The sequence below is a fragment of the Narcine bancroftii genome, chromosome 14 (genome assembly GCF_036971445.1).
Source record: "Narcine bancroftii isolate sNarBan1 chromosome 14, sNarBan1.hap1, whole genome shotgun sequence".
NCBI lineage: Eukaryota > Metazoa > Chordata > Chondrichthyes > Torpediniformes > Narcinidae > Narcine > Narcine bancroftii.
Genome location: NC_091482.1, coordinates 21,394,076 through 21,409,388, shown reverse-complemented (window position 1 = coordinate 21,409,388; position 15,313 = coordinate 21,394,076). Strand labels below are relative to the sequence as shown.

The 15,313-nt window shown below is 42.3% G+C and overlaps 1 long non-coding RNA gene across 1 annotated transcript; it reads right to left on the bottom strand.

Annotated features, from left to right (window-relative positions):
• Window positions 1-6,527: 6,527 nt before the first annotated feature.
• On the bottom strand, window positions 6,528-10,579 carry LOC138749753 (uncharacterized). Its single transcript, XR_011348854.1, has 3 exons — window positions 10,525-10,579; window positions 9,802-9,922; window positions 6,528-6,972 (listed from the first exon to the last, which is right to left on the bottom strand). It is a non-coding gene; the product is annotated as an uncharacterized lncRNA (long non-coding RNA).
• Window positions 10,580-15,313: the final 4,734 nt, after the last annotated feature.

The following is a 15,313-nucleotide window of genomic DNA, read 5'->3' as shown; positions in this document are numbered from 1 at the left end:
AACAGATCATTAGATATATTTAAGGTTGAAGGAGATAAATATTTTTTGATTTATAAAAATCCAATAAACATCGCCATTCAGGTATACATGCATGCCCAAAGTCACTATTTGTTCCATCCCCACATCCATTCCAAAAATTCATCTCAATCCCGCTCATCATGGGGCATGCGACCAAGTAGATAAATATTTGAAAGATGGTGGAATCGAAGGTTAGGGGAAACTGGCAGAGACGAGGGGTCAAAGGCATCTTGGATAACCATGACTATAATTGAATGGTGGGGAAGGAGAAAGAGGCAGACTGGCCGAATCCTTCTCCTATTTGGTTGTGTTTCTGTGTTCGAGGTATTTTCTAAAATTCAGCAACTGTGGCAAAACAAGAACACAAAAGAGTACTTTCTCCTTCAATCCTCTATTTCACACGTTTGGAAGGCTAATAAGTAAATGGAGGAGGGGGGTTTAACTACAGATTACAGAAACACATGATCACATCAGAGAAGTTAGTAAATATCTTATATAAGGGAATTTTATGTGTATCATTTGTATAATTTTTGTACTCAATATTGATTTTGGACAATGAGTTATGATTTAATTGTTATAATTATAAAATCTGATCTCCTTAAGTTAATGAAATAATTATAGTTTTGCTTCTAATTTTCATATGTATGATATGATTTATGTTATCATTAATATACCATATGTAAATGGTTTTTGTTAAACTCAATAAAAAAATATTTTAAAAAGGAAGGGAAGCATGTGGGGAAAACATTTTTGGTTGCATGTGATTTATGAAATAAAAGGTTACTTGGTAATAAATAACATAATGCTCAATTAGCTTGGGAGTGATATTGAACTTGATAAATTTTAAAAAATGAATAAAAAATAATTCAGTCCTGAGACATTTGTGATAAATAGACTATGATTCTTTGGCTTGGCTTCACGGACGAAGATTTATGGAGGGGTAATGTCCATGTCAGCTGCAGGCTCGTTTGTGGCTGACAAGTCCGATGCGGGACAGGCAGACACGGTTGCAGCGGTTGCAAGGGAAAATTGGTTGGTTGGGGTTGGGTGTTGGGATTTTCCTCCTTTGTCTTTTGACAGTGAGGTGGGCTATGATTAAAAATAGTTGAATTACGTGAAATTGAAAATTGAGGGAAAGCCTGCTGAAGGGTTTCATTATTTTCTTGTTTGCTTTTAGAAATAATTCTAGGTAGCAACCTGGAAACTACTCACAAACAAAAAATGGAATTTTCAAATATTTATAGCAATTATGCCAGATTGATATTGTTGGATTTATGTGTGTCAATAAATGCTAGAATATTACACCAGCCATTTAAATCACTGTTGAAAATAATTTTCCTCAAAGCTTGTATCTGGTGACAATCTTGTTCTCAGTGAAGGTGATTGAGTAGCTCATAAAGGAAAATATTGCAGATGCTGAAAATCTGAAAATAAAGCCATGTGCTGGAAACCCTCATTAGGGCACATTAGCCTCCGTGCAGGGAGAAAAATTTTTTTTTCAGGTTAATTATGGCAACTTTATTGTCTCCTGATCCAGTGATTGGTTGTACACAGGTTGGAGTACATCTTGCAAACCCTCCATTCAGGATGCCACAATTGGAGAAGGGATGCAAGAGGTGGCCGTATGATGGTGCAATAGCTCACAGGTTACTTACTGCAGATGATGGGCATGAGCGCATATCTATCTATATATCTATCTATTTATTTATATATTTCCTAATTTTTAAATTGGTTTTTATAATAAATACAGTACAATGGGAAAAAACCTGAAAATATTATCATATATCTATACATATTAAGATAAACCTTCAAACAGTATAAACTTGGTTCCCCCTCCATTGCACTGGATGAAGTCAGAAAATACATTTTAAAAATTAAATATATCATAAAAACCCACCTAATCTTTATTTAAAAACAGAAAACTAACCAAAAAAAAAATCTGAGGGTTGCATCTATTTTGTAGCTTTTGATGCATACCATGAATCGTAAAACAAAGGTAAGACTATATCTCATCTGGAAGAGATTACATCAAATGAAAATAAGACTTAAAAGGTCACCACGTATCTTCAAATTTCACCTATGAATCAATATTTTTCTGACCTTAACACGACATAATATGAGAAAACCATTGAAACCCTGTTGGAGGTCTGGAGTCTTTCAATTTGAATAAGAGGGCTCTTCTAGCCAACAATGTTGAGAAGGCCACAAACCGTTGCGCAGGTACAGAAAAAAACTCCCTATGTCCCATTCAATAACCCCAAAAAGGGCAGTTATTGGATTGGGTTGTAGCTCCACCTGAAACGCTGATGAAAAGATAATAAAAAAATATTTGAATAGATTTCTAAAGATGGACAAGACAAAAACGTGTGTCAATCAGATTTGCAGCTGTCACAGGTTATTATTTAAAATGGGTAGCTAAGTGGGTTACAGTTATAGCTTGCTGGATTTAGTACACGCATTCAGAGCAGAGTTATGGAGGCTAGATTCCGTGAATTGAATTGAAATTCTCACAATGCACCTTCACGCTCAGGCTATTGATTTTTTGGTGGACCTTTCAAACCTTCTAGAATCTTTTCCAATTGAAAATCTGCTATTCAGACTTCATGTTATAATTGTTTTCACAAAGCACAGCAACCATTTTTTATTGCCAATAATTATGTTAGCTCCTTGCTGCTTTGACATCGAAATTCCAATGGGAATGCTTGATGTTGGAAGAGATGGCCTGATGAACAGCCACAGTCTTGTTTCAATTGCTTCTTCAAACTTGTTAATAGCATTTCATCAACTGCAAATAACCTCCGAGTAGTCCCATTACAGAGCGACTAAATGCTTGTAAAATTGTTCACATGCTTCTCTTTATCTTCTTAAAAGAAATGTTACGAAACCACATGCCTTTTTTTTTCTGTCAGGCTTCAGTCATGTTTATGCCTCCAAGTCAGAAACATAAATTTATGATTAATACTATCACTAGGCAGGTGTCATCAGGAAAAAAAAATGGAACTTGAATGAACAATATGCTGTGGCAGAATTGTCCTCTGGTAATGATGTGTCAGTGGAGCAAAGCAGTGATAGACAATACAAGACCAAAAGCACTTAACTCTGCCCTCAAGTGTAAATCTATGATTCATTCTATCTATGACAGCTAAGTCGTAGCGAAAAGAGTACATTATCTCTCAAAGGGAAAATCATCTAGCTAGATTGACTAATGGGAATAATGTGGAGCAGGAGGGGTATTCATGTGTTGTGTGAGATCTCCGTTATATCTGATCCAATTGACTATGTGCTCAAGGGATGCAGTTGGTGAAGATGATACACTGTTATATGGCAAGAGTGCGTGAGAGGTTCGCATTTTTTGTTAAATTTTTAAAAATTGCAGATGCTCAAAATCTGATAAACAGAAAACACTAAATTTGTTCAGGCAAATTTGCAGAAAGAGAAATCGAGATGATGTTTCATGTCCAAAAGGTTTAAGGACCTAGAGGCCTGTTTCTCCTATTGAGTGCTCATCGTATTTCCTGTCGATTTGCTCAGCAGCCTGGGCCCGTTGGCACCACCCCTGGCTTCCGTGGTGATTGGTGCTGGGGATGGCTCAGGGTGCTGGCTATGGAGGGGCTGAGGGCCATTGCATGTGTGTGTCCCACTGCGGAGCTCGGCCTTAGTTCCAGTGTTGTCGCGTCGAGGCCGCCCCTTGCTTTTTGCCTGAGAGCTGGGCCATGATCAATGGCCTATAATTTTCAGGGTTCGTGAATATTAGAGTCTTGGTTGTTTAAGTGTGAGCAGTTCCCTTGGTTGTTCATGCGAAGAAGCTGTTTCTCAGCCTGGTGATGCTGTGTCTGATACTCCTCTATCCATTTCCCGACACGAGTTGCTGAAAGATAGTAGGGATCCTCAATTATTGACATGCCCTCTTCGTACAATGATCCAAATAGATCATGTCAAGGTGGGGGAGGGAGACCCCAGTGATCCTCTCCGCCACTCTTATGGTCCTGAGGATTGACCTCTGATCCAATTCTCTACAGCAGTCGCTTTCAAACTGCCCCCACTAAACTCACATTCCACCTTAAGCCATGTGCTCTGTGATTAGTTAGGTGGTATGTGAGTGGGAAGGGAAGGTTGAGAACCACTGTTCTCGATCGAATTGTTACTGAAATATTTTGCTTGAGAAAATTGTCATTAGCCCATTTCTTTTGGAGTTATGAAACCGTGCACATAATGAGTCAATGAGGTACAATTAGAATAGTGGTTTTCAACCTTTTTCTTTCCACCCACTTACCTCCTTAAGCAATCCCTTACTAATCACAGAGCACCTATGGCATAGGGTGAATATAGGGGAGCAGTTTGAAAACCACTGCTCTACAGCAACCATGCAGCTGGCCATGATGCTCTCAAATGAACTCTGTAGAAAGTAGGTGGCTGGTAACCTCGCCCGCTTCAGTCTTCTAAGGAACTGCTGTCGCGCTTTCCTGACCAGTGAGGAGAAGTTGTATGCTCAGGATAGGTCACTTGTTAAGTGGGCTTGGAGGAACTTGGTGCTGTCCACTACTGAGTTATTAATGTGAAGTGGAGGGTGCAGATTAAGATTTAAATCTCTTGGGCACATAAGGCTCGGGGCCAAGGGCTGGGAAATGGGATTCATGTGGAAGGGAGTCCACTGATTGGCACGGGCAAGTGGAGCTGAATGGTGTGTTTCCATTCTGCACGTTTCTGATGTGAGCCGCTGTGCATGAATATGCCCTTCCAGAGATAGAATAAAGGCAGAGAGCGCTGCTGTGTGATGCAGATGTCACACCTGGAACTGTGATTCCTGCTTTTGATGTCTCTTTAATTAGAAGAAACAACTATCAATAGTAATGCCATCAAACTGGCAGAACAATATTATTCAATCCTATTAAATGAACAAAAGGAATAAATGCTTGTAATTAACACCATTAATGACCATACAAAACTTAGTAGAACAGCTAATCCATGAGCAAATTAACCTTTTATTGTGGGTGAATAACTGTGGAAATGTAATTTAAAAACAGCTGTCGCCATGGAATTTGTAAGTGTTTTAGGCTCATTCCCCTGAACAGCCTGTGAAATATGTGAAACAAATGCCCGTCTTTACTGCTCATAAATCCTTTGCTCTGATTTATTAAAGGTGAATGGAAATTAGATATAGATTGCTTGACTATATTTGAACAGTAAAACTGAAAAATCAATACCAATATAAAGGTGACATTTGTACTATCTGTATTCATAGCTTAAAACACACAGATAATGAAATCAGATTCTGGTCTAATCACAGCAGTTGAAATCACATTGATCCATTCAGCTGGTTCTTTAGGCACCACTAATGCTGGCAACACTGAAGGTAACAGGTACACTGTTTTGCCCGCAAACAGGTATTCTTGAGTGTTCTCGTTAGCCCCATTCACATTGGCATTTTAACCCAGTAATTAGCTGCCAATCTACCGGTTAACGGCCAATATGAGCGCATGAAACCGGCACACAGGTGTCAGATCGACCCGGGAATAAACTGCCTAGGGAGGTGTATCATCACCAATTTGTTTTGAATCAGCATGTCGGTTACCCAGTGTGAAAGGAATGGGGTGGGGGGGGGGAGGGTATGCCAGGCCCAATTAGTAAGATTAGTTGCCCCTTTGGTCTGCGACGCCGGGTGGTGAGTGTGAAAAGGCGCAGAGAACCGGGCTAACATTGGTGAATGGCAAAAATGTCATTTTGAACCGGTTTGCTGAACTGAATGTGAAAAGGGCTACCTGTGGAGCATTAGTTAAACAGTTTTGAGGCTTGCTTAATTTTTTTTCTAGGCATTCAGCACCCAAGAGCCAGTGCTGCCCAAATACACCCCCATAACGGTTTCGAAGGGTGGGAGGAAACTGGAGCGCCCAGATGAAACCCACATGGGAGACATACAAACTCCTTACAGACAGCATGGGATTCAAATACTGGTGGCTGCTGTGGCTGTGACAGCATTGTGCTAACCACTACACTACCGTGCCGCTAAGAGATGTGGAATATAATTCCTGGCTGTAGAGCCACTGCTTCCCAGCACCAGAGACCCAGGTTTAATCCTGACATCGGGTGCTGATTGTGCAGAGTTTGCAGGTTTTCTGCAATGATGTGGAGTTCCTCTGGGTCGTCTGATTTTCTCCAACATTATGATTGCAAATTGTCTTGAGCACATAAATGCATAGAAGCATCTGGGAGGGTAGAGTTGGAGTTGAGAATGTGGGGGAGTACAAAAAATTAACTTAATACAAGATCAATATAAATGGCTGGCTGATGCTTGGCAGGGGATGCCTGAGCCTCAGGGCCCATTTTCATGGTGTAGCATTCTTTGATAGTTTAATATTTTGAATGCAGACGCTTTTAAATGAAATATGCCAGCTAAATGTGAAGTAGTTATTGCATCTTACGAAAGTGAGATGTTGATTAAAATAGGGAAAGGGGGTAAAATTCATTTTTAACTTATCATAGTAAATAATATGAATGATTACACTGGACAACAAATTTTTTCCAAAAGGTTTGTTTCCTGAAAAAAAAACATGGGGATTATGATAGACAACTTCAAGCTGAACAGAAAGATCATTCAGATTTGCTGTATCCCAGAGGAAGATGGAGAAACATTAAATGAACTTCCATTGAATTTAGCAGGTTTAATCGCATAACGATGCTGTCACATTGCGCCAGTTTAACTGACCTAGAAATGCTTTGCTGCCGATTTTCATTTGTACTCAGTATCTGATGCCTCTCGTGCCAGTGTCCAACAATAGTCAGCCGGCATTGATAGATTCCAGTTGCCCTGATAACACTTTTCTACTGTTGCAATGTCCTGGTGAAACCTTTCGTCATATTCGTCGCTGACTGCACCAAGGTTAGCAGGGAAGAAGCCCAAGGGTGGATGGAGTAAATGAATTTTCAATGGTCCGTTGTACTTCATGGTTTTGTATGCTTGAAGCATGTTAAAAATATGACCGGAAATCACAAAATCAGGTTAAAAATAAATAACGGTATGTGATAGGAAAATTATAAGGTGATTTTCAACAGTCAAAACACCCAAATGTGTTCAGGAAGCAAAGCCACTGGTTGAGGACTAATGAGATTCAGCATGTCCCCTGTTCTGCACCAACTTCTACAGGAATAACATCAAAAATATACTTGCTGGATGCATCTCAGAGTGATATGGGACTTACTCTGCTCAAGATTGGAATAAACAGCAGAAGAGGATGAATCCACACATCTCACTTGTCAGGAAGCCGCAACAGTGACTGGACTTACTGAGAAGAATGAAGTGGGCAAGACTACCGGCTGCCATCATGTCAACCTCTTACAGGAGTTCTATTGAAAGCGGCCTGGCTGGCTGCATCACAGTATGGTACAAATGCTGCACAGAAATGGATTAAAGTGGCCAAGAGGATCATGGTAGTCTCCCTCACCACCCCCCCCCCCCCCACCACCATTGATGTGATCTACTGGGATTATTGACTGAAAAGAACATCCAAAATCATTGAGGACCCCTTCCATCCTGAACACAGGGCAGGCCCACCATCGCACACACGTGCTCTCTCTCTCCCCCCCCCCCCTCCCCCACCACCACTTCTACAACTTTCCCATGATCCTTTAGAAAGTTATAAAGGTTTATAGAGGTCGGCAAAGTTTATACCTTTTTGATCTTTTGTTTCCTTCATGTTCCTGCACTCGCAAAAACGTCATCAACTTGTCACTACTTTGTCCCTGGATAGTCCATGTCCCTTTCACACTGGGCTAATCGGCACGCAGACACCAGCTGAGCCAGGAATGATACAACCTACCTAGACAGTCCATCCCTGGTGTGATTTGACGCCTGTGTGCCGATTCTGGAGTGTTCACAGTGGACACTTACCAGTAGATTGGATGTCAATTATTAGGACAAGGTGCCAGTGTGAAAAGGGGTTAATGACTCTCTATTACTCTCTGTTGAGACCCTTCAGCTTCTCATTGTTTGCTTAACATTCACAATACAGCGCAGTAAAATGGAAAACACCATGTGACTTCTTTCTGCCACCTGTGGCAGAAAAATCAAATGTTGGAATGTTTTTCTGAGAAGGATATGTGCTGAGTTTACTGTGAAATTAGATGTGCGGAATTTTTTGGCTTTCCAAATAGGTGTTCATTGTCCTCATCCAAAATCACAAGTGACAAAAATAAATGGTGAAATTACAACATTCTCAAGAGGTTGATGTACTCTTCTGAAAATGGACCTGAGATTACTTGACACGTGAACGCAAATACGGTTAAAAATTTCATGGTGCCTCATTATGGCTTTGCAAAGTACGAGAACGCTGTTACAGCAAGGGGTACTGCCAAAGCAGCTCATCTCGTTGCAGGGGAATCTGCCGCATCAAATTTATAGTTTTCCAAACCATTCAAACAGACCTTCACATATCCTTTTCATATATAAGTATGTTTCTTGGGATAGGATTCGTTACACGGAGTTGTGTCCCTTAGCCAGTCTTTTACTGTCTTTGCCAAATAAGGAATTGTTGTTCTTCACAATCTGCTTTTGCTTTGCTAAATCATCAATCTGCCCATCAGAATGCATTCTGCTTCACTACTTTTTGTCAATACTTTAAGACTCACAAACTCTTTCTCCTTTTAAGAGCTTAAAATTTGACCAATGTATTTCACAGATGCTGCTACCTTTGAGACGGACAGCGACTGAGATGAGGGAGAATGCTGGTGGGGAAGAGGTCAGTTGGTGGCAGAAGATAGGCACGACTGGAAAGGGAGTACAGAGATGGAACACTGATCTCCCCAGTGAATTCCCTCACAGAGAGTGGATGTCATCTCCTCTCCTTTTACAGGTTTCCCAGTGATTGGTGGCAGCAACAGGCTCACAATCTCGAGGTCTATGTGCTGCAAGTTATCAGCTCAGAGACACCCTCGACCTTTGCAGAGGGGGCCTGGTGATAACAATTGATTGAAAATAAAAATTGCAGGAGCTGCCTTCAGGGAAATCACTTAAATTCACACACAGTTCACTACTTGCAATGTGATGTACTCCTTAGCACTTTCTCAATCTTTATGACAGGGTCATAAGTCACACCCTTGCGAAACAGTTGTTCCGGACCACACGTGTGTTCAACAGCAAAACAAAACCTGGAATAGACAGAGTTAAGCCATCTCACAATCACCAAACCAGTTCGCGGCTCTGCAGTTGCTACATCTGGTCACGAACGGCTGCGGACAATTACAGAGCGAACAGGAAGAGGAGGTTCCAGGGATCTTCCATTCCTCAGCGATTGTGAGGAGAATAGTGCGAGGCTCTGCAGAATTCTGATGATCAGCTGGTGAAGCAGTGGCAGGTGGAATTTAATCCTGTAGACAGTAAGAAAATTCACCCCATGGAAAGTTTTTTTTACACTCTCAGGGTGTTTTTTTAAAATCAGGAATGCACTACCAGAGGGAGTTATGAAGGCACCATTGAAGCGAGATTACAGAATATGAATATTAAAGAAAGGGCTCATACTGAAATCAACTTGTTTCACCTGATATTGAGAAGTAGCTGAGCATTCAGAATATTGCAAAGGCTGTGGGACCAAGCAATGGCCCAGTGGTCGTATTGAAGGCATGCTCCAGAACTGGCATCTTAACTAGACAAGCCATCCCTGTGCAGTTCCGACACTGGCAACCCTCCAGCAATTGAACAATTGCCCAGGTTACATCCAATCCGACCACTCTCAATCATCAGGAAATTAATGGAAGCTGTTGTCACCATTGCTACAAGTAGCACTTACTCACCAGTCGGCACTTTCTCTTGATCAAAATATGCGGATCCTGGCTTCATCAGAATGACAGCCTGTTGTGTCGTAAAGTCCACCACAAAGTGCTATAGCAACAACCCACGCACGAGCAGCGACACCTGTGACATGATATTCCTGAATGAGGCACCATTAAACGTTTGCATCACCTCCACCATGACAGCCAGTGTCGGCCTGACCTCAGGGTTGGCATCATGAGGGGGTCCATCCGTGGACCATGCAACCCCCCCCCCAAAAAGAGTTATTGTGCCCCCAAACCTCCAGTCCGACACTGTCACCACCCCTCTACCCCCTCCCTCTGTGCTGCTGGTGTAAATCAGTAACATCCCCTGCGGTTACGCTAATGCTCCTTGATTGGATTTGTTCTGACACTGACTCTGCCTGACCTCCACCTGATCAGCTGTATTATCTCTAACCACCTATCCCCTAAACATCGGATAGAGCTAATAGAGATAGATCAATGTCAACAGTCTCAAAGATGCAGAATCTAAATGGCCAAACAGCGGGATAAGTTCGGCGGGCTGAGTTTTTGATCCTTGGCTGGGGTAATTGATCAGGGTGCCACAATAATGGGAGCAGAATCCTGGGAAAATAATGAGGGGATGAAAGTCTATGGCATGTCTTTGACTTGTGCCTGCAGGCAAATCTATTGCGGTAATAAGATTGGAAAATTAACAGCGAGGGGAATACGTTGCCATCTCACCAAATCATTTCTGTTAACTTTGGCTGGAGTGTAGAAAAGACATGCAATCGATGGCATTTTCTTTTGCCAAATGGACGCGGTCAAGTGCAGGCCCATGTCTAGGAGATGTGGCCTACTCCTTTCCCTGCTCTCTTGTGCTTTGAGTATTCCTCATTCTTCCTCACAGATTTTGCATTCGTTAAATATCTCCATACCTGATCATTAAATAACAGAATGACATGTCTGAAGGAAGAATATCCAGTGAAAGTAGGCAGACTCCTTGTTCTTATCCTGGGGAGAGAAGGATGTTTGTAAAGGCAAATATTAGTTTTGTTCCATTAATTAAGAAGAATCTGTAGCAAACATAGAACAAATGAAGTGAAAATCAAAATTTTAATGATTGAACATTCTCAAATGAATAACCATTAAATTGGTTTATACCAGTACAAAATTTCATTTGTTTAATTTGACTCAGTTGTCCTAGATTAACTGAGGATCTGTCTCCTTTAATTACAATTTTAAATTATTTAAAGCCTATTTTCCCTCCCAATTACTTGCACTCATTTGTCTGAATCATATGCACTGATTTCCAGGCCATTTTTCAAGGTTAAAAGAGTGAGTAATTTGGATTATATATTTTTTTCTTCTATTTTTTTTTAATCAAAACTAGATTTTATTCACAATAAATTATTTGCAAAACGTAAGTGTCATATTTCTACATTTGCGTCACTGTGCGTAGCTACATTTATTTCTATTTACACCATTGCCACCACTGTGGCACCCTGTCTTTACTCCACTGTGGATTCTCCTCCGTCTCAGCCTCTCAATGCCTGGTTACAGAAGGACTCGAGACCGTGGTCCTTCCCCACAGCACCCTTGTGTTTACTGCGCCAGGCCTCAGTGCATCCTTCAGCATATACTCCGGCAGCTTGGAATGTGAGAGTTGACAGCATTTCCACCCCGAATCCTCCGTGGGCTTAATGACCAAAAGGTTGCGGGCAGACCAAAGCGCATCTTTTACCGAGTTGATGGTCTTCCAGCAGTTTTGGATGTCAGACTCTGTGCCCATCTCCAGGAACAGCCTGTAACTCTCTGAAGAGTCCTCTGTCACACTGATGCTGGGGGAGGGGGGGTAAACCATGATGAGGATCTGTGCGCCTTTCAGACTTTTGTAGTCCACGTTTAACGATGTTATCGGTTTCCAATTCCTCATATTCCTCCTTTATAAAATTTTATTAGTTAGACGTACAACACAGTAACAGACACTTTCGGTCCAAGAGCCCTTGCTGCCCAGTTACTCCCAATTAACCTTCAACCCCTGTACATTTTTTTGATGGGTGGGAGGAAACTGGAGCACTCGGAGGAAACCTACACAGATATAGGGAGAATGTACAAACTCCTTACAGATAGCACAGGATTCGAACCCGAGTCAATAGGGTTTTAATAGCGTTGTGTGAACTGCTTTGTTAACGGTTGTTACGGAGTCCAGAGGACCCCAAAAACCAGCAGTAATAGATATGCACAACAACACAGATTTACTGAAACAAAAGTCGTTTTTAATATTAATGGAACAAGAAAACAGAATTGAACTTTAACTTATTACTTAACCTACCTAACTACTTAATCCCTCCTCTAAGCGCAGGTGTGTATAACATATATTTAAGATGAGAAAAGTTCTTTGGATCACAGTCCAATTGGTTGCAGACAATTCTTGTTCTGTGCTCAAAAGTTAGCATTAACAAAGTTCACCAGGCTTTGGTGCTTAACAGGCAAATGGTTACCACTCAGGAGGGTTCTTGCTGATTTTCAGAGAGAGATTGCTTTTGTTCCAGGACATCCACAACTGATTCCTTCTCAATCAGTCTTGCTGACAAAACTTTCCCCCTTCAGAGTTCTCCAGATGATCCTCTTTCTTTCAGGTCACCTTTCACACCGCCAGTCTTCTCCTTTGACCAGGCAGCCTTCCAAAGCTTGACCTTCTGGAACTGATTTCCATATCCTCTCTCTCTGTTTCACACCCTCCCTCTCTGAGAGCAAAACTCTTCTCCTCTGCCTGCAAAGATCACATGCTCTCCCAGGCAAGCTGCTGTCAGTACTTTGTTGCCTCCTGCAAAAAGCATTCTGCAAATGTCTTGTGTTTTAATATGTGTGTGTGCAAGCTGCTCTAACAATTCCTCCCAAACCACCTCTAAATACTCTGTCACACCGTGCCATCCAAACTGTCTCCCCCTTCTGTCCTCCTTCATGGCAGTTGACATGCTGCCTGCTCAGAGCATAGCATTACATACTTCCAACAGGTCTAGGCCCACCCAGTCCCACAGAGCTGTGAACAAATCAAATGGTAAGTCGTTGCTTCTGGGAGTTTTACTTGAACCAAAAGATGGAATCTGTCAACTCCCCCAGGGTAACTTGCTGGTACAGTCTCCCATGCTTGCTGTTGTCTAAGACCTCTGTAATAGAGGACAGGAAGTTTTGGGAGGCCATTCTGTCTGTAATAGTTTGATTTATGAAGGCTCATGTGTCAGAAGTTCTCTTTATGACCCTATCTACCTCTGATGCCACTTTCAGGTAATTATGTAAAGGTTCCATTATTGCCTCATACATTTAGAATGTAACATACATGAAATTCTTTAACTTTCGTCCACCGTAAGGCAGACAGAGCGTCGCCACTTTGTCCAGCGCCCCTCACAGAAACCTACAGCACCTGGTGTTCCTCGGTGGTCTCCCCTCCAAGTACTGACCAGGCCTGAGCCTGCTTAGCTTCTGAGATACATCTGTATTCCCAGATCCCACTGTTCTACCGCGCTCCTCAGTATACCTACCTTGGTTTGTCCTTCCAAACTGCAACGCCTCACACTTGTCTGTATTAAATTCCATCTGCCATTTTTCCAGCTGGACCAGATCCCTCTGCAAACTTTGAAAACCTTCCTCACGGTCCACTACATAAACACTATCAAAATATTTTGCTGTAATATAGACTAGGATGATTACGTGAACGTTAAAAATATTTCTTGGAGCATAGTTCTGTAGCAGAGCAAGAATCTGCTGCCCAAACTCTGCATTTCCTTTGTGAAGGAGATATTGACAGAATAGTCGAATGGGGAGAGCTGCTGTCTCACTGCTCCTGTGACCTGGGTTAGGTCCTGATCTCAGCTGTTGTCTGTGTGGAGTTTGGACATTCTGCCTGTGCCCATGTAGGATTCACCCACTGCTTCAGTTTCTTCCTACATCTCAGACATGCTGTCCACTCCATGAATTGCCGATTCAGGGGATCTGTAGGGGTTTATAGAACCTCTAAGGACATAGTTAAGATAAATGGTCATCATCTTTCCCCCAAGGTAGGGAAGCATAAACCTAGTGGGCATATGTTGAAGGTAAAAGGGGAACGATTTAAAAGGGACATGAAGCGTACATTTCGCTTTACACAGAATGAGCTGTCAGAGGCAGTAGCGAATGTGGGTCTAATTGATAGTTCAAGTTCATTATCACTGGATTGTACATATAAAGCCCGACGAAACAGTGGACCATGGTGCACACACAAAAAATACATATTACCCTGTCAGTACACAACAAAAGATCGTATTATATGGCGAGCTCTCCACTGGCCACCGTGACAGAGGTGCACCAAAGAAAAGGTACAAGGACTGCCTAAAGAAATCTCTTGGTGCCTGCCACATTGACCACCGCCAGTGGGCTGATAACGCCTCAAACCGTGCATCTTGGCGCCTCACAGTTTGGCGGGCAGCAGCCTCCTTTGAAGAAGACCGCAGAGCCCACCTCACTGACAAAAGGCAAAGGAGGAAAAACCCAACACCCAACCCCAACCAACCAATTTTCCCTTGCAACCGCTGCAATCGTGTCTGCCTGTCCCGCATCGGACTGGTCAGCCACAAACGAACCTGCAGCTGACGTGGACTTTTTACCCCCTCAATAAATCTTCGCCCGCGAAGCCAAGCCAAAGAAGAAGACACAACAATCACATTGCTAGCTGGATGGCCAAATGCAGTGTGGGGTCCTGGAGTCACACTTCCTGAACTACCAGAGTTCAGCAGCCCTACATTCTCCTCTGGTCCAGAGTCGGTCAACCATTTTAATTTTCCAGACATTTGCAAGTAAAATCGTCGAGAGCATGGGCCTAGATCATTGGTTCTCAACCTTTTTCTTTCCACTCACATATCACTTCAAGTAATCCCTATGCCATAGGTGCTCTGTGATTAGTAAGGGATGGCTTAAAGTGGTGGGTGGGTGGAAAGATAAAGGTTTGAAAGCCACTGTTTTAATTGTACCTAATTGACTCGTTGTGTGCATGGTTTCATAACTCTAAGGGAAATGAGCCAATATTTCCGTAACAATTGGGTCCAGAGCAGTGATTCTCAACCTTCCCTTCCCACTCGCATGCCACTTTAAGCAATCCCTTACCAATCACAGAGCACCGATGGCATAGGGATTACTTGAAGTGGGATGTGAGTGGAAAGAAAAAGGTTGAGAACCACTGGCCGACATGGATTCCTTTGAGTCTTGAATCACTTAGTGTGCTTCTGCTTCCTTGCCCACGATTTCTGATGGCCTCTTCCTCGAAGTGCACACCATTTCCGATGACCTCTTCCCTGACTTCAGCTTGGTGTTGGGGCTCAATCCTTTCATTAAGTCATATTCGCACAGTACCTTCATGCTTGATAGACCTGCAGGTTTTAGCATTCCTTTCCTTTTGCTGTGTTTTCTGAACAAGAGGAACAGAACAAGACATTGGACCTTTGTTAGAACCGGAGTGGTCGCTGAGACTATGTGTGCTACCATTTTTCTCTTTCAA